The sequence below is a fragment of the Anas acuta genome, chromosome 2 (genome assembly GCF_963932015.1).
Source record: "Anas acuta chromosome 2, bAnaAcu1.1, whole genome shotgun sequence".
Lineage (NCBI taxonomy): Eukaryota > Metazoa > Chordata > Aves > Anseriformes > Anatidae > Anas > Anas acuta.
In genome coordinates this window covers 69,118,938-69,146,651 of record NC_088980.1, presented here as the reverse complement: position 1 = coordinate 69,146,651, position 27,714 = coordinate 69,118,938, and the positions used below count along the sequence as shown (strand labels likewise).

The following is a 27,714-nucleotide window of genomic DNA, read 5'->3' as shown; positions in this document are numbered from 1 at the left end:
CAAGCATAAGCGAGTCTCCAACAAGCAGTGTGTGCTCCACCAGTGGACTCCTGTAGCAGAAAACTGGTTTGTGGCTGATCATTGTGAGCCTGGGGCTGCCAGCCATAAGAGGCAGCCCTCTTTTCATTGGGGCTGAGCGCTGTGAGGCTAAGGGTAGGTACGCATTTTTGGCATTGGGCCTGGGAGCCACTGACCCAGCGCATGTGTCCCACAGGGGCCTTTGCCTCCTGTACCTGAGGAGGTGCTTCAGAAAAAGGAGGCTGCTGTGATCTATGCCTGAGGGAAGAGGAAACACAGCTCATACAGCCTTGTCTTCCCTCTGGGCTGTGCGGCACAGCCTGATCGGGTTTGCCCAGCTCCAGCCGTCCTGTGGCACGGAGGTGGGCCTGAATCAGCCATTTAGGAGCCTTGCTCGCAGGGATGTGCGGCAGGACTGTCTGTGCAGGCTATGCAAAGCTGGCTGTCTGCCTCAGGTGTTTTTCTCTAGGGCACCCTTATGCAGTCAAGCTGTTCACAAAGCACCTGTGGTGGAACATGCCAGAAAAGCCCATGTTTTGCAAGTGCAGGTGGCTTGAAGATAGCTGTTACAGCTGGGTACGCACTTAGTGGGGCAGGCTGTGAGCTCAGGTGCCGTGTCCTGGCTATTGCAGGCTTGAGACATGAAGAAGTGAGGCAGGAAACAGGTGAGCCAGGAGCACTTCGGGCCATGACCATGAGATGAGACATCTTTCTGGTGAACCCTGAAGTGGGAGAATGGTCATTAACAAACACATTAGGGTCAGAACTACTGAAGGGCATCTGTCTGGTAGCAGGTGGGGGAACATGACTTTGGGTCCTGTGCTAAAGAAAAAGCCTTGAGGTTCAAAGTAGCATAGGATATTCAGCTATCCTCTGTAGACATCAATATTTGATAGTTCTTTGTTTTACTAAATACTAGGATCTGAAAAGGCCTGCTCATCTTGCATTTGCCATAGTAACATGTTTATGGATGGCATGTGTGCAGGTGGAGCATTGCTAGGGCAGGAATGCCCATACCTCTTATAAGAAGAACTGAGACGCAAGCAACTCAAGCTAGTGCTGCATCTTTATCCTTACACACACATGCACCATTGATATTGGACTTACTGATGGTTTCTGGGATCTCTTGTTTGTTATTTCAAGTGTCACACCGCAGTGGAGCAGCACAAATGGACGGACCCTGGAGAGGTTGGTCATGGGATAGCTGTTGGGCTGTGGCTCCTGCAGATGACTGAGATGGGTTACAGCAGTGGTGAGGATGTGATAACTATTCCTGAGACAGTGAGAATTCCTTTCTGTTGACTGCAAACCTGTTCCTCCTCCGCTCCATTGCTCACTGGGTTTTGAAGTGTCAAAATGTAGCATACAGATGAGTTTTTTTTCTCCCCTTTTGAACAAGAACATCTGTATTTCGGTCATGACATAAACTCAGCTACTTTGTCACCATGGCTTTGGGAACACTTCTGCAAACAAGATTATATATTGTCTGACATATTTTTCAAAGTATGAATGTTCTGTTATCTGTGCTCTCTGAAAATGGAGGGGAGTCCAATTCTGTCAGACAATCAGTATGAATTTTTACAGCTGCAAAAGAGCATAGTTAACTGTAAACTGCTTTAATATTCCTTTCTGGCTAAAATATGAACACTAAACTTCTAAAGTACCAGTTATGAAAACAAAGCCACAAGTAAAAAAAAAAAAAAATAATAATAATAATTTGAAAACAATATTGTATTTTAAATTAAGGAAGTATTATTAGGGGGAAGAATAGTAAATAAGATTCTAACCAGCAAAAAGCATTGTCTGACCAAATTTTAAAGCTGGTATTTAGTTCTGGTCAGAACATGGACACACAAAGCACGCTTTTCTCCCTTAGCATAGCACTGTGCATGGGATGGGACAGCCACTGCATGGGGAGTGTGTGGTGGCATCACCTTTGGCAGTCCTGAGATCAGAGGATCAACCTTCTGGTGTCATCAGGAAGAATGGGGAATGGGACGGAGAGCACCATTCTGCTGCTTCGCCAAGCCTCCATGCACCTTCGTGTTGGGTGCTGTGTGTGGCTCTGGTTTCTGCATCGTGGTGGTGGTACAGGGAAGAGTGTGGTCAAGGTGATGGAGCAGCTGCCTCATGAGGAGAGACAGTTCATCAGTTTGGAGAGGAGAAAACAAAGCAAGAGGTTAAAAAAAAAAAAAAAAAAAAAAGAAAACTGTAGAGAAAGTGGACATGGAGATATTATTCACCAAACTCTGCAAATAGTAGTTAAGGGGAAGTAACTTAAACGAATGAAGGGCTGGTTTAAAACAGGTAAGAGAAGGTGCTTTACCTGGGGGCAGGCTGCACCAGTGCAGGTAAGCAAAGGTTGACAATTAGCCCTCTAATTTGAGGTGCCTTTAGCTTTTAAACTTTATTTTTAAACAGACTGAACATGTGAAAGACATCAGATTCTCAGACACAGGTCAGATACTTGGAAAGATGCATTTCTGGGAATTTGTGGCCAAAAGATTTAGTGATATTTGAAAGCTTAACTATGCACAGTGGGAATATTTACAACTGAGCTATCAAAGATAAGCGTGTAAAAAAGCAATTAGTCCTATCTTAGGACATTCCAAAGTAGTCCTATCTACCAGTCAGTTACTGGGACGCAGTGGGAGAAGTATGGGAGGGGAGGACAAGGAGGGAAATGCTCTCAGCAGGTGTCTTATGTTCTGTAAAAGTTCATCTCTGAGGTATTGGAGTTTTCCTCTCCCCCTCCTCTTGCATCTTTCTGAAATGCTGTATGGCCAATTTGCACTCTGAGCTGTTATTGTCAGACTTCATTGCAGTTCTGAGGACTGCACCAGGCTGGTCTCAACTTACTCTGGTATTAATATGTTGCTTCTCCCACACTGTAGAGCTTATAATATGTAGCAACAGAAGGATTGGAAGGTGGAAGTTTCTGGATTTCGTTTCCCCACAATGAAGCCAGTAAAACCAGCTTTACATGTAAGGATATGTCTGCTTAGAGGGTTTTCATTTCTGTGCTGAAATATTTTGATTAAACAATGCCAAACTAGCTGTGGCAGGCCTCTGGAGCTGAGATGCATGCTTGCTTTTGGCATGTGTGCTCAGACGGGAGTCACACCTACAGTCTCTCAAGATATAAAAGAAGCGAGGCCACTGTTTTGAGGTCTGATGTGCCCTGCAGTTTTTGTTCAGAGCTAGTTGAGATGTTTCTGACAGTAAGGCTGCAGGAAATAGATTCCACAAATATTTGACCAATTTTTTTTTTTTAACAAAGACATATACCTGGTTCTGTAGCTCAATTTTTTACCTGCCATTTTCTCCTGTAGAATTGTGCAGGCAATTTGGATGGGATACTGTAAATATGAGGCACTGATGCAGAATGTGGCAGGTGCTTTGTCTCTGCATTTCCTTTACCTGTAGGACTCTTTCCTGGGACTGCTTGCAGATGAAGAAGGACCACGAGGGCCAGGAAGGGTATAGGGGTCTCATGTCTGATTATGTGGACCTGCCTGTCTCCATCTCCCTACATTACAAAAGGGGAAGGATTTGGATGCTCAGTGAGTGAATGGGGCACTTACAGAAATATTTCTGTTACTCTGAATGAGCTTTAAAACATTGCTTGGTAAAGAGCTTCACAGATAAATTCTCATTTAGCTTATTGTATTTAAACTATTTCTAACTTTCTAGGGCATAGCTGTAAAAAAAAAAAAACAAAAAACAACAACCGTAAGTCTTTAACTTACTATTTTTATAGTTGTAATGTTGGTCCTTGTAAAACACTACTAGACTTTGAAAGCAAAAGCACTGACCTCTGCCTTAGTGTCTCATTACTTTCCTGGTCTTGACATAATTGTATTTTCCTTGTGTTCATTTTCATATCCTCTAGAGGGAGAAGTAAGTTGCTCAGACGATGTTAGAAACTCTGCTAAGGCTCCATGAAGAATGCTAATGACATTTCTACAAACGTTAGTGGATCTGTACATGGCACCTAGATTTTTATTCTCCTGGATTTGCAGTTCCTGAGTAAAGTTTTATGCTTACAAAGGTGATAGGGACGTAATTTGTCCTGGGCCAGGCATGGCTACAGCTATGGTATTAATGATGGCTTTGGGATGGGATTTTAGACAGTACACAACAAAAATGCAGCAGACTTTTTTTCTTCTTGTATGTATGAAAACTCATGGTAAAAATCTAAAAAATTGTGCAGATGCCACTCTGCAGCTGTCCAAATTCATGGGCATAATCTACATTCTTTTGTGTAATGCAACAGATAGCAACTGCTTTGCCATAAGCACTAGCTCTAAATGCAGTTTAAGTTGCTCTTTTTTCTCTGCCTATGGGTTGTTTATTTTCAAAGAAATGAAAGAAAAAAAAGTTTGGCCCTTCTTCCTGACGTGCAACAACCTGCTTCTGATCTCTGCAGCCTGTGTGGACCTGTAAGCTCTCCTAAGCAAGAATGTTGACCTAGCCTACAGCATTGGATTTAAGACACTCTCTCTCTAATCTAGCCCAGAGATCCATGTCTGCTTTGCAGGTTGCAGAGGCCATGAGGCTGAGATTGTTGAGCAGCAAAGACAGTAGGCAGTGTGGCTTGGTGTTTGGTTTTGGTTGTGTTTTTGTGTGTTTGTTTTGGCTTTTTTTTTTTTTTTTTTTTTTTAAGATGTGTTTATATGGGGTTGTTACACAGCAAGATGACAGATGGACTCTGACCCTTCTGTCGCCATTAGTGCTGGGCTAAGGTGGAAATATGAAGACAGAAAGCTTGGTTCATGGCTAGCTTCTAGAAGGTCTGCGGGATGCCTGGAGACAGAAGGTTTACTTAGCATTCCATTTCTTCAGCCTTGCTTTTCACACCATTACCTAATCTGAACCCTGGCCCTGGAAGTTTGATGTGTACCCCATGTTCCAGGCAGGGAGATGCTTCAGATCTGTTACCAGCATTTTGGCTAGGAATCTTGACATCCAAGTCTGAAAATTAATTTCTTCATGGATTCTTCAACATGCAGGTTGGTGTTTGTAGGATACATGAGTTAAACTCATCATATTAGTAATGTTGCTTTTAGCCTATAAATAGTCAAAGTAGGAGAGGGTGGGCTGGGTAAACAGGCTTCTCACTAGATCTGGTAAGGACTGAGTGTTGAGGTGAGGTCAGATGTGTTGAGACTTTTGGGGTAAGGTTTGCTCTGAGGTGGTAAGCATACCAGTTGTGGTCTGCGTGGCACCAATGATGGGTGGAATACTCAGATCTTCGAGAGCTGTGAGTTGGCAGGAATAGGTGAAGCCTGATGCTGACTAGAAATGCAGAGGGTTTGCTGACTGTTGCTGTTGAAAAGACAAATTTGGCCTAATTTGTGTGTTTAGAATAAGATGTTGCTCTTGATGCTCTTATACTTCTGGTTAGAATAGAAATTTGAGGAGTTGTTTGTCCTTCGTCCTCATCAGACTTCTCATTCTGCAGTCCCCTGATGCGTGTGAGCTTGCTGAGTACAAGTTTGCACATGTTGTGGAGCGTTGTGTCTCTTTGGGCTACAAATTAGCCTTTGTGTGAGACTTGAGAGCTACTACTATGGATGGTAGACCTCAGGTTTGTCAAAAATTTGGGCCCTCAAGGAAATGTAAGGAGGCAATATCATATTGCACGAAACACACTTTATATAACTTGTTTTGTTGTAATAGTGGTGAATATGAGAAACAGTTCTTCCTTGGAGATTTGGTGATAGCTTGAGTGATGGAGCAACAGTCTGGATGGGAAAAGCTAGAGGGGAAAGAACAGTTGAAGTAGGGGCTGCCATTTTGTGTTCCTCCAGCATCTTCTGCACCATCACTTGTTTTGCACGTTGTCACTGGTCTATCTGCAATGCTTGGAGTGCTTTCTAGTTACCCTTTGTTGGTCCAACCTGACCTCAGCTCCTCGCCATCACCATAGACTAAACACCGGCTACTTGAGAGGCAAACCACAGAAACAGCAGGGAGAGCTGGAGACACTTTTCAGGGCCGTTTTGACTTGTTTGAAAAGCCACTCCCCGTGAGGGTATGTGGCTGAGGTGGCAGATTTGCAGTGACTTGCCTCCATGACATCAGGAGCATCAGTGCAGCACAGGGTGCAATTCATTGTTGGGGATGGGTAGGGACCAGACCAAGGGCTTAATCCTGCTAAAAGCTTGACTCCTGGTGCAACTAATGGGAGTTGAGAGCCATGCTGGATTAAAATAGGCCTGACTAGTTCATATCTGAGTAGGGGTGACAGGGACATAGTTTTCTGAATATGTCACATTTCTGCTATTCTGACATGTTAGTATTGGAACAGCAGGAGAAAATAAGTAGTTCCTTCAAAGTTGTTATTAAAGCACTCAAAAGAGGAACAGTTCTGAAGAGTCAGTTATGCAGTTTTATTTTTTCAGTGATTAGTACTGCCTGTAAGACTAAGAAAGACTGAAAAGGAAGAAAATACCCTGTTTTTAATGACCTCCTTAAATCACCCAAAGTATGTGCATTAACATCTGTCATGTGCATAATGCTGAACTATGAGTGAAAAACCCTGTTTTTTTCCTCAAAGTACATCAAACTCCACCCTGCAATGGAGTTACTTATATTTATTTTGAAAAAAAAAAAAAAAATGAATTTTGTTATTTTAGAGAGTCAAAACCAATTTGAATCTGACTTCAGTCCAAGCCTTCCCAGGTACTTAGACAAATTTAAAACTTTCCTAAGATATTAGCAAGTCCTTGTCAAACATGTTTTATGGGCTATTTCCCCTCCCACAGGTGAGCCAGGAACTCCTTCTCTTCTTTTTCATTTGGGGAAACCAGTTGCAATGCCCATAGACGCTACTGCAAAGTGATTTCCACTTAAATAGAAATGAGAAGTCAGCTTTCTGTGACCAACCAGCGTAATTGGTGGACTCCCTGTTAAAAGAGCCTACGTACCCTGTGGCTGCCTATGGATTGCACTGTGCAGAATTAAAGGATTACAGTTTGTATTGGATTAACAATATCTGTGTTTACTTTGCTCTGTATATGGCTTTGAAACATGTTTAATGAGTACATTTTATTGACAGTTGGTGAGCCTGGGTGGTGTGCTGTTCTCTTGCTTTGAGATGCCAGAGGAGTTAGAAATGGGAGCTGAGAGTAACGAAATGAGTTTGGTGACGAGGTTTAAGTGAAAAGAAAGCATGTTTTCATTGAGGCCTGAAAGTACCTGTTATTGGCACTGACTTTTATGCAGCCAGGAGAAATTATTCTATGGTTTGCACAGAAAGAAAAGGGGGCAAGTGAGGGAGAAAATTATATAGATTGCACAGAGCTGTCAGCATGCACTGCGCTATCAGCACGCATGCCTTCAGGCTGTTAAGTAGAAATGCATGATAAGAGCACCTTCAGACTTGAGCCAGCTCCTCACTGCTGCTCTTTGCTATCTCTAGTTGTGTCGGTCAGGACAGTGAAGTGATATAAGGTCTCTGACCAACACGGCAGCTCTTGCAAAAGCCTCAAGAGAGTGCTGTCTTCTGACAGCTTGCTTTGTACGTAAGGGATGGCACGGACAAAAGATGAAAAGGCTTCTGTGGGAAGGAAGCTAATGGCAAGCACATCAAAACTGTAGCTCGTTAGGAGTGGCTTTACCATCCCAGCACTGAGAGTGATTGTTTGCTGATGTAACGGAGTCCACCCTAGGTGTGCTTGGGCAGCATGATACGCTGCTGATTTATGCCGTGAAGCACTCCCAGGGGAGCTGTAGCCTTGCATCACTGAGCGACTCCCAGGCTGCTGGATCTGGCAGCGTCCATCAGGCTTCACAAGGCATGGTGACTGAGCTACTTGAGCTTTGGATGAGTCTGTGATGCCCAAACATCTGCATTCATGCAATTGTGGCCAATGGGTCAGGGATCACAATGCTGTATTGACATGTTTGAAAGAAAAAGCTGCAGAGCTCTTCCAGCCTTTGCCAGTGGCAGGACCCAAAAGCTGAATGAAGCACATGGCTAGATGGGCATGGCTGGGAGCAGCAGTGTGGTTTGGGGCCACAAGTGACCTCTGGTACAAAATACTTAGAGCTCCAGTTTGGTAGCTGTCATTTGTGAGAGAAGTGACTGTAAAAAAGAGGTTTAGAGGAGGACAGATGTATTGATTGACATCTGGGATCTCTTTCATGAGAGGAGGAACTGTGGGCAGGAGATGGGCAGCTGTGGAGGTAGTGCTTCCTCTGCTGTTTCAAAATGGGGATTCTTCTGCGTCCCTCTTGCAAGTCACAGTGAAACCCATACAAATGCTACTGGCCAAATTCTGTTCTCAGTTACACCCATGCAGCCTTCCTGAAGTCAGCAATTGTCTGTTTTGCAACCATCGCCTGATGCAATAACTCGAGGGCTGTGCATCCTAAAGGTTTAAGCCGTACTGGCATTCCCAGCTCTGTGACAGTGAGCAGTGCTTGATGTTAAATTGTTGCTGCCTGAGTAATTGGTGAAGAATAACTGAGGTCAGTGGTGTTGCATGGCTGTAGCTAACTGCGCTGGGCCAGGAGTGCTCCTCCTCCGGTATCTGTGAGTGCACTGGGACCCAGAACAGGCCGGCCCTGGCTCTCCCTCACGCCGGAATGCCATTTTCCCACATCAGACACTCCCTGCACTAATTACACCCTTTTTAGACTCGCCCTTCAGCAATTACTTGTCTAAGCCCTGCCTCAAACTGACATCACTGGAAAGTCCAATAAAAATACAGCAAGCTTTCAAACCATCCCAGGAAAGCAGAATACTGTATTATTAGTAGTAGTATTTCAATGCAGCTGTTTATTGCTGATTTTCTTAACCTTATCTCGTAATAGGAAGAGTTTGAGTTCCCTCCCAGCAAATGGCCTCCAGGGTCAGCAAAGTCCTTGTCTATTCTTCAGTGACGTGCTCAAAGCCCAAAGGACTTTGTGGTGGCTCCTTTCTTTTTCTTCTTTCTAACTCTTCTTTGCAGTGCCAAGCACTTCCTTCTGGAAGGCCCAATCCTAAGCTTCTCAAACCTCAAAATATCAGCCATCCCTATAAGACAATTGTTGTTGTCTTTTTTTTTTTTTTTTTTTTTTGGTGGGGTGGGGGGTAGGGGAGAAGGGAATAAAGCTGAAACATTTAACCTGAATTAGAGCAAACATGTTTTTTTTTTCCCATTATGATCCTGTCTGAACTGGCATCCAGTTCACTTGGTTAGCATGGAAGCAGTAGTGTAGAAAAGAACATTCCAACCGAATAATAAGAAAGGAAACTACTTGGAAAAAAAAGCCAAGGAAGGTAATTGGAAATTTTTGCAGGGAAAAATTCCTGTTCTGTAACACCTGATGATGGAAGCATGAGGCTTTGCAATTGTAAACATAATTTCTTTCCACCCTGGTTGGCAATCGTATTCATTTTTTGGGTGTAACCCTTTCATGTACACAGCTGCGCGCCTCATTCCCACAGCAAGGCACGCCGGGTAAACCTTTTGATCTCACATTCTAGCCTTCGCTTACTTGCACTGTGTTTATTACAACTTTTTAAAACTCCTCCAGACCAGGGTGTGATGGATGATCCTCAAGGAACTGCCCTCCAGATCTCTGTGATTATACAGAGCTGATGGTTTCTCCCTGACAGGTGCAGGCAAGCTGATGTAAAAACCCAAACAAATTGTTTTAGTAAAGCCCAGCTTACTTGGTGTTGCCTCTTTCCTCTGCTGTTGCTCTCAGTTCAGGAGAGCAGAGGCTTTGCCGTTTCTAAAGCAATGACTTCCACTTTGCCTCTGGCACAATAACCTCTTTGAATCCCAAATTGCCTTGTACTTGCTGTTGCCATTTGGTACTGGTGGTGGCTGCTCCTCTGGAAACCCTGAGCACAAACCATGGGAGAGACCTTTGGGTCTGCAGAACCTCTTTTTACTTTTTAATTTCTTCCTGGTTTTGTTGCATTTTGTTTTTTCCTATGGTGCTGATGCTCAGTGTGCAGCAGGCTCTGCGGGAAGTGTTAGAGTCCTAAATTCTATGCATGCTGAAAGCTCTGGTTGGCGTCCGTCCCCAGGCCGTGCCCTGGTATGTGGCGCAGAGTGTGCAGGAGGTACTGCCAGGCTGTCCCGCAGCTCCCTTGCCCCTCAGCTGGTGGGCAATTTGCAAGCGTTCTGCTTGTTTGTAAAACACCATAAGTAAAAACAACTGTCTGCATTTTGCTCTGATTTAAGTAGTGTGAAAACTAGTTACAGAACTCAGGCTCCTTGCAAAGCATGGCTGTGTTGCCTTGCTGCTCTGGAAGTTGCAGAATGGCTGTGATCAGGCAGAGCGGACTCTGGAAAGACATTAAGTGCCCTTCTCCATTCCCTGCAGCTTGAGAAACCTTTTAATTTTTGAGATGCTGCACATGTGCTCGTATCAGTTTCAGGGAAGTGAAAGAGTGATGGTGCACAGGGTGCTGAACTCTCCAATATCAGGGATGGCCAAGTATCTTACCCATTTGCTTCTGTGCATTCTATTGGCAAACGTTGGTCATCTGTGGTAAAATGACACAAAGCTATCATCTATGTATGTGATTTGTGAGCAATACAAAAAAGCACATCTCTTAAAAAAAAATAAAAAAAGAAGTCTCGAATCTTTATGCAACTTGGAGCATGGCGCTTTCTCTGTTTTTGGGTGTGCACACATCACTTTAAGCTGCACCTTTCAGAAAATACATTGAGGATTTTTTTTTTTTTTCTTTTTAATGGAGGAAAAAACAAATCACGTCCCTAATCCATCATTTGAAGCCTGAGGAGTTTGGATCGAATCTTACTTGAAAGGAGATGATATACAAAGCACATGCGTCAGCTCAGCTACTTTTTAATCTCTGTTTCGTGATTTGTCTGTGCTCAGCAGCTTTTTTTTTTTTTTGGCTGCAACAGAAGCCAGCACAGCGCCTGAAGCACAGGCGTCACCCAAGCTACCTCAGCTGATGAAATTGAAGTCGCTTCCTGAGTGTTACTGTCCTGTGTGCTGCTGGGTGAGCCGGCTGTGCATCTGTGGCCAATTTGGGTCTGGGAGTGATTTACTGAGCTCTGAGCTGCGGCTGCTTCGTGTACAGCATCGGCTCTGGGACCACCACAGTGAGCCATCGCCACTGAGAGGCAGAGATTAAAGCCAGTTGAGGGGGGGGAAAAAAAAAAAAAAGGGATTGTTTGTCTTATGGTACTTCTTGGTAGGCTTTTTTTTTTTTTTTTCTTCCATTTATTCTTTTATTAAAAGATAGAAGGCTCTAACTCCCCAAAATGTCTGAGCTCCAGTCTTCCCTGGTGGTTTCCTTTTCGTAGTGAGTTACTGGGAGATGACAGGAAGATTCACAGAGGGCTGCTGTTCCAAAGCCCATGTGAGGAATTCCAAAATACAAATACAAAAAGCTATTCTTGGGAGAGCTCAGGGCTGGATTAACAGGGCATATTCATTAGCATCCATTTGATCTCGATGATTTGAAGGCAGCAGTCCTTCAAAGCCCTGGGTAGGGGTGAAACCCTGCAGAAACAATGATTTTAGAGTAGGAATCCTGTCTACTATCCACTGCTCTCTCTTAGCTATCTGGAACGTCCCAACTGTGTATCAGGAAAGTTTAAGCCACTGTAATAGTTGTTGGCGATGGAGTGTGTCTGTGTAAATATACATCAAACCAACATTTAGTATCAATATTACCAAGGTTCCCCAAAGTTCTACTTAACTATTAGTTGAATAGTAATAGTTACTTGATATAGTAATATTGAGTATGACTAGTGTCACAGAAAGACATGGGCAGTCATGCATTAATGTGGGGATATTAAAGGAGGGCTTAATACCATATTTCTTAATTTTAACGAAAACAGATGGTATTTTTCCAACTTTTGAATAACTGTAAGAAGAAAACTTCTCTTAGTGAAAATGATTCTGTGTAAAAATGTGCCATAAATGTCCTCCTTACAACCACAGCTTATTAATGCAGACCTCCTAAGTCTAGTATGTGGAGTGTATCTAGCTATGAGTATCTAGACAATTAAAATCTCTTTTGATATTTTCTCTATCTGAAAATTGAAGATAATATAAGTAATATTAACACATTTACAAAATTCAACAGTCTTGGCACAAATATGGAAGTATTCAAGAAGAAAAATGCCTGCAAATGCATTTAGTGTGAGAGTTCGCATTTTTGAGAGGAAGCAGTATATAGTACTCTAACAAATTTAAATTTATTAATGAAGATCTGTCCCACAGTAACATTCGCGACCTGATAATAAGTGTGTAGGGGTATGTACTTAACACAAAGATGTATATTTGCAAACTCTTGAGTAGTGGGGAGGAGGGTGTGTGGAATCTGCATGTCTCTCGTGTATTTCTTGGGCATTAATGTTCCTCTGACCTTTCCTAAACCTGATAACCTTTCCATGGCTGGAGAGCCTGTCGTTTCCATGTGGACTCTGTGCAGGCACTGAGTGCCCTAATCCTTGCAGAAGATGAGCATTTCTCACCAGATCATAGAAACATTTCTTCTGTGGTTCTGCCTGGTATCCCCTTGCAGCTGGTGTTGGGGGTTGAGCAGTAATCGGTCCTGAAATTTTAATGCCTTCAGGATGGTGAAGGCCAGGCCCCCCCTGGGAGAGGGCCATGCCACAGCATGTCAGCCACCACTGCTCTGCTCATTGGTTGCTCTGGGGAAGAGATGAGGTCTGGTGCTATAATTACAGAAATCACTTAATAGTGACAATGAATGAGCGGAGCAGACTTTGTTTCAGTCACACAGGAGCAGCACTCATCACTGGCATATTCAACACCAGCAGAATTGTCAGAACGAGTCCTCCAGGAGCAGCGTGTGGGCTTCTGTGAAGAGCCTCGTTGAACTTGGAAGTGATGTGCATGTGTGGATGTAGGTTTGCTTTCTAACACAAGTTAGCGGTTGGGTGAAGTGTAGATCATAAGGTTTATAGCCACTATGGTGAATCCGTTGTCCCTTATGTCCTTTACAGCCATAAATACCCGCACAGTGTAATTATGAAGAGAATGAAGCCAGTTAAAGGGAAGATTAGTGCAATGGTAATTAAAGAATTAGTGGAATTCAAGAAGCCTTCACCAAGTGCTATAAGAGATGTCAGCCTTTGGGGAAGGAAAAGCGGATGGAGAAGCATGGCCATGGAGGGAAGTTCATCAGTGGAGTCTCCTGTGAGTCTGTGCTGTTCAACATAAATGGTCTGGGAGAGGGTGAGAAAGATCTGCAGGGGATGCTTAAGTATGAGGATGAGAAGGTTGAGGGTTGATTGTAGAGAGCTGCAGAACAACTTTGTGATGCTGACTAGCTGTGGAAATGTCAAGTTAAAATACAGTACAGATAAGTGCAAGGTGAGGCACCTGATGAGGAAGGGGGAAATAATCCCCATGCTAGGTACAGTAATGGAGACCAAGTTGGTGGTTGCCACTCAGGAAGGAGTTCTAAGTTTGTAACTGAGATGTGAAATATGCTCAATCCTCATTTTAAAAGAAAAAAAAAAAAGCCTTATGAAAGATGAGAACAGAAAGGATGGTGTCAATATGTCACAGTGTATGTCCATGGGTCTGGGCTCTCTATATCAAAAACAAACTGGAGAAAGTAGATTGAAATGCATTTGGTGCGATGAGGAGTACAGAATAGCCACTCTGAGAATTTCTTTGATGGCCTAGGATGCATCAGCATGGAAAAGAGGTGTAAGATGGCAGTCTACACCTCGAAAAAAGGAGAAAGTGGATGAGGAATGAAGGTTTACTGTGTCATTTAATGCAAGGTCTAGCAAAAGGCAAAGTTTAAAAGAAATGAATGTTGATACTTATTCACAGTATGTCTAAAGTTTTACACAGAAAAGGAGTGAATAAATTTATGAAAGGAAATCCATTACATCCAAGTCAAATCAGTCATTCTAGTATGTGCCTTAAAGTTCAGTGGATGCTGAAGAAAGATCTGGGGAGGTGTTGCTCTCTGCTTGCCTTGCACCTAAGTGACTCTCTAGGTATGTGCCCTTGAATACCCAGTGGAGTCTGGATGCTGAGGTGGTTGGGCCAGCCTTACATTTCTCATTAGATAAGCTTGTTCCTGTCTGAGCTACTGCAACTCCGCTTCTCAGTCCATAATACTACACCTGCCATGGATGTAGAGACAGGAATCAGCCTGAGAACTGGATTAAGTTCCAGCCATTGCCTGCAGTGATACTCCTTGGTCTTTGAAAAGAAGAACTGTCTTTTAAAAAAAGAAAAAAACATCTGTGGCTTCTCACCTCTTACCATGCTTCTCCTCTGAAGACTGGTGGGGAGGAAGCAACTGGAGGGGTTCCCATGCCTCTTGCAGGCAGCAGATAGATCCCTGCTGGAGCTGGCTGCTGGCGCCGTTGGCTTCACCAAATCCCACCACCAAGGGAGAAGAGCATGTCCCTGTAGCTCCATTTCAGTGATAAGAACACAGGTGACTGGAAGATGCAGCAGGGCTTGCTCCTTCATTCGTACATTTTTGAATATGTAGTTTTGCACTGTAGCAAAGTCTAATGTCTTTGAACAAGTTTGGGGTCCCTTTCAGCTGCAGAGCAGCTTACTGGGAGGCAACCTGCTCCCCAAAGGGTGTATGAGCTTGGTAGCTGTGATAAGCACCATGTGGGGGAAAGGAAGACATATTGGTGCTCCCACGCACTGCTATTCAGGATGCTGTTCATCTGGGACCTGGCGGGAGCTGGGCCACAAAAAGCCTCAAGAGAGAATGGCTCAGCACCTTCCCTGACCATGCTTTCAGGTACAAAAATGTAGGAGATAATTCAGGAAATCCAGCAGGGAGCTGCTGCTTGCCATTTTGCACCAGCGGGGAAAAGGAGTCAAAAGGAGAGGGCAGGGCTGGGCTTGTCAAAGCAGTGTCCTGAGCACACTTGAGGGTAGTGGTTCAGGGTCTTGGGTCTTGCAGCAGAAAGGGCTGGACCCTCCTGAAGCTGGCCAGAGATGCAGTCCTTACCCAGGTGGAAGATAGCACTGCTTTATTGGCAACCTGACCTAGCAGGTCAGGATGAGTTTTAGAAGCATATATTTGTCCACACAAAAATGTAATATGTTAGTGGGAAAAAAAAAAAAAGCAAAAAACAAACAAAAAAACCCACAAACAAACATTTAAGAGAAATAAAGCTAGGCAGCTTTATTTGCAAAATCTGGGCATTACAGTGACCATGTGGGTTTTTCCTCCTTCCCTGTTCACTGTCTGCTTCTCTCATAATCTCAACAGGCAAGGGACAATGTCTACCTTTTATCTTTTCATGATACAAAGCATTATTCTTTGATCACTATCAGTATTGTTTGCCTGGATAATATTGTCTTTTCAGGGAAAACACACAATACATGGAAAAACACACAGTAATAAAGAAAAGTAGTGGAACTATAAATGTAGTTTGGCCTGCTCCTCAGCTGCCATAAATTGCATGTGCATTGCAACTGCCTGATAAAGTACTGCCTTATTACATGGCAGAGTAAGAGAGATGTATGAGCAGGTTTCTGGCAAGGCATTAATAAGTTAAAACCAAGTGATAGGCTATCACAAAGTTGTTGGAAATGACAAGCTTTTGGTAGAGGTGTTAAGTGATATGGCCTGATGGGTGGTAAAACCCAGCAAGGGCACAATGCCTGTGAGGCAGTGCCGGGGTGGCTGCAGCCACCCTGCATACACAGCTGGTCTCCAAACATCCCTTCAGCCCGTTTGCAGCTGAACCATTGACAAAGCTGTGCTTTGAGAGGAAGGAAAAGGTGGGTTTGGTTTTTAAAGGCCTTGCTTGCACTAGGCAGCAGGGAGCTTTGTGTGCTCCCTGCACTGATTGTGTGCCATGTGATGGGAAGGGCATGGTCAGGAGAAACACAGGACTGAAACCTGGGCACGTCTGAGAACAGCGCTCAGGGATGACGCTTGTTGGCAGGAGGCATCAACAGATAGCAGCTTGTCACACCATCAAAGGCCATGCACCGTGTTGTTTCATACTATGTTCCCTGGCATCAGGTAGGGCATACGGGTTGGTCAGTGAGCCCATCCCTGAGCTCCCTGCCCTTTCCCTGCCATGGTATGCTAATAAAAACCCTGGCCTGAATCTTTCATCTTGTCCCATGCGTTCCTTTGCTGATGTGGAGCTAGGAGCAAGGGCTGGAGAATGAGAGATAAAGCAGGTTTGTTTATGGCTGAGTCAGAGGACAGTCAGATGGAGCGTTTTCCTTGTAACCCAGCAGCTGCATTAATCACTGGGGCTGCAGCTACTCCCAGTGATGGCCAGAAAAGGGGCTGAGTTTCACACTCTTTTGCTGATACCAAAGGATTTCTCTGCAAAGGCTCTCTCCCCAGCAGGTACAATTAGAGTGTTTTAATAGGTACGCAGGATGTGGAAAGTTTTTTAATTATTGTGTTTTAAACACAGCCTAACCTCAGCAGGAACAATTGTTCTGTGTAATTTCATGTTAAATGAAACAATTTTGTACTAGCAGTGAGGTAATCAGAGCATCACTGGGCAGCTGGCTAAGAGTGGCTGCTTCTGCAAAGGAGTTATGATCTGCTACTGCTGATGCCTTATCACATTGCATACACTAATGTGGGGCTTGCTGGGGAGTTCATAGCAGTTCAGTATGGCCTGGGTATGATCACAGGTCCAATTTGCAGAAGCCTTTGTATATGCTCAAACATGCTGGGGTCATGTAAATAAGGTGTTTGTGCTTACTTAGAGAAGGAACAAATAAATCCCATGATTGAAGCCTGATGCTCTGATTTCAGCAGAATGGCTTCGGCTCCTTGCTCTGCCACAGACTTGAGGGCACGGAGCAGTTGCTGGCTGCCCCTCTCCTTTTATAGAAAGTGGGAAACAATGTCTCATGAATAGAAGGGTTCCCCTTTTATTCCCTAATGTCCTTTGACAGGTAGGATTTTCTTGTTGAACTATATATCTCAGCAGAATGAAGTTAAGCGCTTTGCCCTTTGGACTTCAGGAGGTTCCTTCTGCTGGAGCTCTCTGAGCTCTCAGCTTTACTATGAACCCGTATCCCTTGTTGCTAGGTGGAGGCTTTCTAAGTGTCTGTCTGAGTTACTGTAAATTGCATGAAAAAAAAAAAAGGTTTATGATCCTACACCACTATGTCATCTTTCAAAAGCCTCCTCTAAATCAATAACAAGGTGGATGGATAATAGTCACAGATTATTCTCGTACAATTCTTACTCTGATAAATGAATAGGGGAAAGTGGGGTAAAAGATCATAAAACCCCAAATTCTTTACTTCTATCCCTCGGCAAAGATACCACTCCTGCTAGACCTATGGTATCTGAACTCTCTTCAGAGGACAGAATTACAGAATGGTTTGGGTTGGAAGGCACCTTAAAGACCACCTAGTTCCAACTCTCCTGCCATGGGCAAGGACACTTCACTTCCCACCAGACCAGGCTGCCCAAAGCCCCATCCGGCCTGGCGTTGAACACTTCCAGGGATGGGGCATTCACAGCTTCTCTTGGCAACCTGTGCCAGTGCCTCACCACCCTCTGAGTATAGAATTTCTTCCTTATATCTAATCTAAATGTACCCTCTTTAAGTTTAAAGCCATTCTCCTTTGTCCTATCACTGCACTCCCTGACACAGAGTCCCTCCCCAGCTTTCCTGCAGGCCACATGTAGGTATGTGAAGGCTTCTGTAAGGTCTCCCTGGAGCCTTATCTTCTTCAGGCTGAACAACTCCAATTTCCTCAGCCTGTCTTCACAGCCTGTCTTCTTCTGGACTCACTCAATCTAATAGGTTCATGTCCTTCTTGTGCTGGGGGCCCCAGGGCTGAATGCAGGGCTCCAGGTGGGGTCTCACGAGAGCAGAGCAGAGGGGGAGAATCACCTCCCTCACCCTGCTGGCCACAATCCTCTTGGTGCAGCCCAGGACACGGCTGGCTTTCTGAGCTGCAAGTGCAGATTGCTGACTAATGTTGAGCTTCTCATCCACCAGCACTCCTGGGTCCTTCTTATCAGGGCTGCTCTCAGTCCATTCTCCATCCAGCCTGTATTTGTGCTTGGGATTGCCGCAGCCTGGGATGCACAGCGTCTGCTGGGCTGGTGCGGGACTGTAAGCGCTTGCTGCCCTTTTGCCAGGGCATGCCCTCAGTGACGTGTCACAGCTTCTGACCCTTTGGCTGTGCTCAGACTCTGCTGTGAGCGGTGGCATGTTCAGTGGCCTCTAACATCAGAGCCAGCTTACCGTGCTTGCTGTGGAGCCTCTTGCCAGTACCTGCATGCTCAGCAGGTCACAGCGGTTCCCCCATCCCCTCTTCTTGGGCCTCACCTTACCCTTACAATTTCTGTTCATCCGATTGCCTCATGCACATACTTTTCTTTTCCTTCTTTCTTTTTTTTTTTTTTTTTTTAAAAAACCTGCCCTCAAAAGGTTATGTTCCCATAATATTCACAAGTCCCATGTGTGACTGCACCCTCTGCTCTTACCCAGCCTCATTGCTGCAGAGGTCATTGTTGTTTTATTTTTATTTTTCATTGTCAACATGATTGCCAAGTTGGGGAGTCATTTTCAGTCTTAAAGACAATGGTGGGGAGGAGCTCAAAGGTGTGAAAATAGGAAAAGGTAAGTGTTTTTGGCACTCTGGTCCAATGCCACAGTGGGATGGACCCACTGCTGATGAGGAAAGAGGGCATTTCCTTGCGTTCAGAGGGTGGAAAGTACTCCACTTACACACGTGGTTGGCTGTGTGGGTTATTTTCAGACTTTATTGTGGTCTGCAGCTTGCTAGACCCATAAAAACAGTACCTCGTGTTTTCTGTACAGCTAACTGCTAATTACCAGCAACCATCACTTACAGAACAAAACCAGGCAGCCGTCCAGACTACATGTTGCTACCTGTGACAGCAAGCAAATCATTTAAAATTCATTGATAGCAAGGGGATGGGAGGGTGGAAGCCACCTGCCTTTCCACACCCATCGCTAAGTACTAGGACAGTCTTGTGGGAGCTGGAAGCTGCATCAAGAATACTAGAGGTAAACTCCTCTCCTACTCCGGAAAAAGGGTGTGCCCTTTGTAAAGCTCAGATCCAGTGCAGCTTTGAAAAGAGTAAATGGGAAATAGCTTGTCCTAGGGGTGCCTGACTCGCACATTGATGTGGCTTCTTGCAAAAGTGAAGATTAAAACTGCTGACTGGTCTGCTTGAAAATCCTTTGCACTTAAGTGTGCAAAGAAAAGAGCTTTGGACAGTTTCTGCTTTGAGATAAAATTTTGGAATATGTGGAGACTAATAGGTGCCACCTACTTTTCATGCCTTCTTTGCAAGATTATTCTCTGTCTCATCAAACATCACCTACCAGAGGTTCTGGAAGATTCCTACCAAAAGATGGATGTCCAGGCAATTATTATTTTTTCCAGATCACTTCTTGTTAGTATAGAAGAGAAAAGGAAAACTATTCCACACCAACCAATTCTTAGTTCTTTCATGCACTGTTACAATCATATTCGGCAGGATTTTTTCTGAAATTCTTTATTGTATTGTATTATATATATTTTTTTTTTTGTCTGAGCTACATTTGTTTCTGAAGACCACTGTTGGATGGAGAGTGTTGAGGCTAGATGACAGGACATCTGGACCCTCTGTGTTACTTTTATGTATTGTTTTATGTATTGATGTTAAATAGTGTTGCTCCAGAATTTGGATAAATAAGAGAGGTGGGCTGAGGCCCGCATAGCCAGGGCATAAAAAATCGCACAACACTGGCAGACAGCAGTCTCTGCTATACAGTGAGTAGCTGCAGTGCAGCAAATGCATCCCTTGTGCACAGCCACTGATATCAATGGATTTAAATAAAAGAGGTATTTGGTTTGGCAGGTGGAGTTGAACCCTTACTGATGTGCTCTGTGATCCAGGATCACAGGCTGCAGACAGACACCATCATCTGTGCACGTCCCAGGCAGGCTGCAGGACCCCGGGGAGTGGTACAAGGCCCTCAGCTATCCCAGATGATGCAGGAGCAGGCAGAGGGACAGATTCTTACCTCCCATCTTATCCCTTTTAATTAGTGAGAACTCCAATCAGCTTATTAAGGACTGAGGGATTTCTATTTCAAGTACTGGGGGTGGGGGTCTGCCTGTAGTTTGCAGTTCTCCAAGATGTGTTAAGATGGCAGACACAACCCAGGGCCCCACAAATGCTTCATTCTGTCAGAAGAAGGTAAGTTGTCTTGAGCAGGCTGCAGCACAGAAATGTAGTTACCTTATGATCCCAAAATGGATTTCTGTGACAAATTCTATTTTGCAATCAATGAACCTATTTCACCATGAATTGTTTCTCCAGACTCCATGTTTGTACAAACTGAGGTTGTGTGTCAGTCGCTGAAATTAGTCACCAGGTCTTTTGCATCTCAGGAGCTCTTGGTGCAGCTGTGCAGAAATGGAAGCACTGAAAATTAGGCCTGCAATGTGGAAATGCATTTAAGTTGAGCTTTAAATATAGGAATACATGGCTGATGCCAGACAGTACCTCATCTTGTGGCAAGTCTTCCCAGGTGCTGTAGGTGTGGAGTACTTCTTCACAGGCTGTGAAAGATGGAATTAATTTCCTTTCCTCATATTAATCAGAGGAGACCAGGTCAAACCATTTTCTCCACGTCACCCTTGACCAAGAGGAGACTGGCTGTGCACCAGCAATGAGCTATTTCCAGCTCATGTAGGAGTTCAGAAGAGGTAGGATTTTACTTTCCACTGAAGGGATGATGAACACAATGGAAAATCCTGCTGCGTTAGGTCAGAGCTATTTTATTGCAGAGGCAGATGGACTGTATTGCTGGAGGAACACTGTGAGGATTTCTGGCTCATGGCCGTGCCTCGTCTTACCCCTCCTCTTCTCTAAAGGTGAGCTTGGCAAGAGCTGGCTTTCTGATGTGCCAGGACTCCCTCAGGATGTGATGGTTAACCATGGCTGTGAGGGGAGGGGAAAGGCACGGTCATCCTCAGTTGAGGCAGCTTTGCTGGGATGGAGGATGCCTGGAAAATTTGTAACTGTGGATCTGTTTTTAGCTGCAGCAAGATGAAAGGCATATTTTATGAAAGTAATACATTGCAGTGTTACACGTGCAAGTCAGGAGAGAGACAGCATGCATATGAGAGCAATGCTTGCTTGTTTGTATGAATTATTTTATGTGTATAGGATCAAATGTTTGTTACTTACGCAAAGCTTAATAACAGGTCTCGAGACCATGCTATCTGGCTGTGAGCCAAACAGTGGAGGTGTAATATACTTTGGTATTTTGCTGTGGTTTTCTCTTTTGTTGACATTTTTTTAATGTACACCCTTCTCCAAGGTGAGATGCAGGATGCAGAGGTAGAGCTGTGGTAGTTGAGATGATTTAAGGGTAGCAGGGAACCAAGATTTAATAGACTAAAAATACTCTGTCAGATCAAGTGTCATAGCTGGAAAGTTACCGAGTTTTCCAACTCTGTAACCCTCTGTCTTGTCTTTTTCCCAACTGAGCCTTCCCAGATGGTCCAATACAGGACACCACTTCTCCCAGCAAGTCTTCTGCTCTGCCCACAGCTGGACAGGACCGAGGTATTTCTGCACTGCTTACGAATGTGGTGACAGAGTGAAGTTAAGATACCAATTTCTTGGATCTGTAATCCAGATTGAGCCTTTAAAAATGATTTTTCCTCTTGAAGCTCATAACCATCCTTGCCACACTATCATCTGAAGTGGAATTGTGACTGCCCATCTTTCTAAAAGCTACTTTCTAACTCAGCCACAAAACACAGGTTTGATTGCAGATTAGATGCACAAAGTGAGATTATGCAGTCTACCTTGTGCCAGGGACCAATTATATTATCAAAGCAGTTCCTTGTGACTTTTAAAAGTTTGTGGAAAATGGCCAGCTGTTTTTCAATTATGCAGGAAGGAATGTGACTTAGAGTATTATTTCTCTATTACATCTCTTGCAGACACATTACGCTGGCATATCCAACTTGATTGTGCTCACAGTTTTCCTGAGAGGCAGTGGCTTGCTGACTTGGACTCTTACAGATGAGAAGAAGTGGAGAGCAGCTCCTTGCGTGGTACAGACTACAGACGAGGACGGCTGCAGCTGCAGTGCTGGCAGTTCCCATCTGGATGAACAGTCTGCTCCCTTGTGCTGGGGGCACAAACTGCATGTTTGCAGGGTTCAAGGAGCTCACATGGGCATCTGAGCCAGAGCCTCAGCTGGGAAAATTGCTCTTTCAGGTAAAGTGTAAAGTCTGCTTTTAGCCATGTGTCTATCCACATCTTCATTGTCCCTGAAATTTTGACTTGCACTGGGTTTTGACTGCTAAGTATTACACTGTAGCACAGCTTCACTGAAGTTTAAGTCCTTAGTTTGGGGTCAAATTGCCCTCTGCTAAATTAACATTACATTCATAGCGAAGCATGAGCATTGCATGCATAGATACACTGTTCTACTCCTTCTGGGAGCAGTTATTGTCCTCTTCCCGCAGGTATTATAAAGAGAGATTATTCATTAGGTCAGGGGAGGGCAGTTCTGTATTCCATGCACTTTTCTCAAATCTTTGAAAGAAGAATTAAACATATTCCTTTAACAGAATTCAGCTAAAACTTGTAGGAGAAATTAGACAGTTCTTTTCTGTTATCCTCATAAGTCCTTGCCTCCCATCATGGCTCATCCAAAATGCATCTCTGTTCAGTTCAGGCTCCCTTCCTCCCACTGACTCCGTTACACTCCTTCTCCAGATTTTCCTCGCTCTCCGTGCAGTTTGGAGTCTGCTGCCATCACAGGCAATGCCCTGTGTGACCCCCTCTCCCCACACCTCTTCACACATTCCTTTCTTATCTGGCTTTTGCCCTGCTCCAGATTCCCTCCCGACCATAGGCCATGCGTGTTTACAGATCCCAACTTTATGCCTTCTAACAAAACTGGCATTCATCCTGACACCGAGTCATATGACCTTCATCTTTTTTTTTTTCCCAAAACCCTCTGTATATGCATGAAGCCTTTAAACAGTGGCATCTGAAATGTTTCTCCATCTTCTCCATGTTTGTCTGCTTATATGATCAATGTTTATGTTATGTAGTTATTATGCTCTTCTGAATCTGTTCTAGCTGTATTTTGACTAGACTGCGGTGACCTTCAGGCAAAGACTCTGCTCTGCATGTTTATACATCACTAAATACTCTGTTGATGCTCAATAAATAAGAAAATTACACATCTTTGAAATTACTTTTATGTGAGGAAGCAGCTTAATAAAAATTTGCAGAGTGAGAAATTGTCCCCCACCCCTGCCCACCTTTGGAGGGGGGTCAATGGGAACTCAGCCACAGGACATTTAGGGCACAATTTTGCAATTATTGTTGCCCCATTGTAGGTTTAGATTATTAGTTCACTTTGTCCTTTTTATATGTATCATGTATTGTCTTTGTAAAGTTCCCTTGCTTTCTTAAGCATTGCAGATCTGAATGACTTTTGGGTTTGTAAATCTGTAAATATCAGTACATTTTTGCCTGTTAAAATGATCTGACCTCAGTTTCCAAAATAGGTCACGTGGGGCAACACCACCCCCTTTTAGGGGCGATACTCAGCTTCTGGGAAAGCAGTTGCTGAAGTACACTGAATGCGTGCTGCCATAGTGCTCATGTTTAATGCCTTGTGCTGTTGCAAACTTCAGGCCTGCAGAAACCCCATTGTTTATTGATGGGAGAGGCCCCACCCCAGCTGTAATTAAAGCCAAACTCATGTCATAAATTTGCTGGCATCCCAAGTGAAGCTGGTGTTCCCTGAGAATGAAGGTTATCTCTTTCTTTTGCTGCTGTTCCTTTGAACTTCCTGTGGTCAGGGAATCCTAGTGTTTTAAACTAGAAAAACAATTATGAAACCATCCCTGCTCATCTGGCCAGAGTTCATGTCTAATTAAATTTAACAGGAGTCATAATTTTAAGAGTGATTTCTCAAAAGCTTTATAACTAAAGACAATTAAGGCTTGAGAGAGAGAGCGCGAGACAGGGAGGGGAGAAAAACAGAGGCACTCCTTGGGGCAGGGCACTCCATGAGTATTAAACAGCCGTGACTCATTCCTGCCTCTAGTCCCAGCAGAAGAAATACCTTTTGAATAGGTTCTGCCTGCTAGATAAAAACTTGTTTGCTGGTGCAAAAATCATACAGTGCATGTTAGAACAAGAACCTTGATGGGCTATTCCCATTAAAATTATTACACAGAAATGGACTTTTTTTTTCCCAATCTGTTAGTATAAATTGGGTGCTTTTTTTTTAATTATTATTTTTTAGCTGTGTCAAGGTCTGTAAAAAGAGGGGAGAAAGGGGAAGGAAACGCAGACCAAAGAATGAATGAATTAACTCAGTTGTCCTTGTGGAGCAGGATGTTTTTATTTTTATTATGTATGAAATGTATAGTAGTATGTATGGAACAAATCCATCAGCCCATTTGACAGGCAAAACCTGAACTTTTTGAGGACATGTGAAGCTAGAAAGGAGACTGCAGCAATGTAGAACACCACCACGGGGGGACCTCTAGCTCTTACTTGTGTATTTATTCTAAAGCAGCTCTGCATGCAGTACTGAAGCCTGACAGACATCCTCTGAATCCAGGAAATCCCACAGGTTTCTCAGAAGTGATGAAACAGAGGACAGTGTCTCTACATGTGAAGGACCCAGCCTCCCATGAACATTCAGAAAATCAGGTTTTATGACAGAGGATTGTAGGGAAACCTCCTGCTGGTACTATGGGGTGACGTGAGGATTGTAGAGGAAACAGTATTTTCACCACAAAATTGGCTCAGAGCAAGGTAGGTTGGAGCAGTGGTTAAAACGGAGCCAGCCAGCCGACACAGGTGTACCGTCATTACGGCGTTGGTGGAGACGGGCTGATGCTACAGCAGCATTGGAATGCTTCGATGGGAGGCCTCAAGGCCTGCTCTGCACCTACGCAGGGTGCTGCAGGCCTGTCGTGCTCCTCGTAAACTCACTCCGGCAGCTGTGTCCACACTGGGGACACGAGATCCTTACAGAGGGTGGGGAGGCGGCGGCAGGACGGATTGCTGACATCATGCGTCCCTTCCGTGATTATCATCTGCCAGGCGGAGCGTGCCCACACTGCAGCTGAGGTGCACCTGCAACAGGGGTGGACTCGGCTGGGCTGCTTTCAACGGAGCCAGCTTGGGTGGTAATGACAGCGTGACGACAGCAGCGCAACATCAGCACGGAGCTGCCCCAGCCTGCTCGGGACCTTGGAAGCATATTTTGGTCACCGACCACGCTAACTCCTTGCTGCTGGAGTTTTGCTGCTCCTGGTATCTGTTCGGAGCTAACGCACAGCTCCTGAATGAACCCACAGCAGGGCAGTCAACCCCAGACAGAGAGTCTAGTAATGGTCCAGTGCAACCACGTGTGGGCCCTGCCTCTTTCTGGTAGTCATCTAGCCAGAAAAGAAACACATGTTCTCCCTTTAAAATAGGACCAGTTGTGGTATATCTGCAGGTTTCTTTGATCACCTCCTTGCAGTACTGTGTTTTCCCTTCCTGAAAAATCAAAGGTTTCAGCCATTCAGTGCTGTAGGTCCTCTGCCTGCTCAGCAGCTTCCCCTGGAGCAGCTTTCCAGCTGCCCTGTAAAAAAAAAAAAAAAGCTTCATCTATTCTAGATGAAGCAACACAGCAAAACGTGTATCTTTGTACGACAAGGCTAAAAGCATACCTACGTAATCAGTGGGCTGCTGAGGAAGTAAACCCTGATCACCTAGAGAAGAAAAATCTGAGTTACCATCTGGTAGAGCATCTTGTGTCCTTGCAGCAAGGACTTGGGAATTTTGTGCCCTCTGGGAGGGTGCTCATTGACTTTCTCTGTGCAGGAGCCTGGGGGAAAACCAGTATGTATATGGTATGGACAATGGAGCCCAGGAGTGAAACAGGGAGTGAACCACAATGATATTCTGCATGTATCCTAAGGATGATGCTTGGTAGTTTTACAATGTATATGGTTGTGAATGATGGGATGATGAACATGAATCATAAATTGTGAATCAATTTACTTTTCATTTATTCCTAAGAACTTAGCTTTTTTTTTTTTTCCCCCCCTCTCCTTGCTAATGTTAGTTTAGCTATTAGGTTGTCTCATATGATTCCATATGATTCCTTGGAAATTCTAAAATACAGGGTAGATTTTGGGAAGGTATTTCATCAGTATTCTTTCTGGGAGATTTATGGTGAACTCTAATGTTTTAATGTGCTTGAATGTGGAAATAACTAACACGCACACCTATATCCCTTATTCTTCTATTACTGAAACAGTGCTTAACAATGCTGACACCTCCACCTTCTCCTAAAAGCAATCCAGTGAGAATTACCTTTTAAAAAAAAAAAAATCCTAGGGAAAGTATTGCCTTCAGGCATCCAAAAAGCAAAAGTATCGGGATTTCCACTGAGCCAGCTAGAATTGTGTGTGTGCTGCTGAATAATGAAGAAGGCGGTTTTATGCCCTTTGGAATAAGTAATATTCCAGGGCATGTATGGTGTTCATGCTTCTATCAAACCTCCATGAAGGACAGTGGTGAATGCTTTGTTACATGAACAAGAAGAGGGTGCTTGGGAATGGCCAACGTGGATCTACCAAGATTAAATCATGAACCACAGGTCATGTAGGCTTTGTGAGACCTCTAGAGGTATCTTGTCCCACCCATGTCCAAGGTAGAAGAGGCTGCCCAGGGCTTTGTCCAGCTGGGAGTTGGGTTTTGAGTATCTCTGAGGTGGAAATTCCACAGTCTCTCTGGGCACCTGCTCCAGTGTTTACTCTTACGGCAGATTTATTTTCTCTAGTATTGAGTGGGAACTCCCCCTGCTTGACCAACCTGTTTTTTTTTTTTGTTGTTGTTTTGTTTTGTTTTTTTTGATAAGGAAGAACAGTGGTTGTTATCTGCCTTGGCTTTAACTTAGCTTTAGACATGATCTCCCACAGCATCTTTGTATCCTAGCTGAAACATTCTGGCCTGGACAGATGGATTAATAGATGGGTAAAAAACTGAAAAAACTCTCTTGTTTGCTGAGCTTAAAGGGTTTATGTTGTATTTGGAGGCCTTTACATGCCAGAATAGATACCAGAGAACTCTGCTTGTATCTGATTTATTATCTTTGTTAGTGATGTGTAGGTTGAACAACAACTTGCACTCAGCAAGTCTGCAGCTGACACCAAACTGGGGAGAGCAGTCATCATGCTTCAGGGCAGGGCTGTCACTCAGAGGGACCTGGACAGCTGGGGGAATGGGCCACCAGGAACCTTATGAAGTTCTCCAACTGGGATGGGATAGCTCCTTGCAACAGCTCTGCAGAAAAGGTCTTAAGGATGCTGATGAGCAATAAGCTACACATGAGCCAGCAGTGTGCTTTGGCAGCAAGGAAAATCAAGAGCCTGAAGCAGACTGGGCTGTATCAGCAGAGCACAGCCCCTGTACCGAGAGGAGTGGTTATTGTGATTACCCCCCTCTGTGCAGTATTCAATAGATCCCATTTACAGCATTGTATCCAAGTTTCAGCCCTGGTCCAAGAACTAAGTTAATAAACTTGCTGCTAAGCCCCTCAGATGGTAGGGATTTGGAGAGCAGCCTCATGAGGAAAGGCTGAGGGACCAGTGCTTGTCCAACCCAGGGATGAGACGTCTTCGGGGGGCTAAGAACAGCCTGCGGGTACGTATGAGGCAGTTATCAGAGCCAACAAAGCTCTT

General features: G+C 44.3%; 1 long non-coding RNA gene across 1 annotated transcript; it reads left to right on the top strand.

Annotated features, from left to right (window-relative positions):
• Positions 1–344: 344 nt before the first annotated feature.
• On the top strand, positions 345–26,860 carry LOC137850576 (uncharacterized). Its single transcript, XR_011092643.1, has 3 exons — positions 345–1,206; positions 21,940–22,224; positions 23,527–26,860. It is a non-coding gene; the product is annotated as an uncharacterized lncRNA (long non-coding RNA).
• Positions 26,861–27,714: the final 854 nt, after the last annotated feature.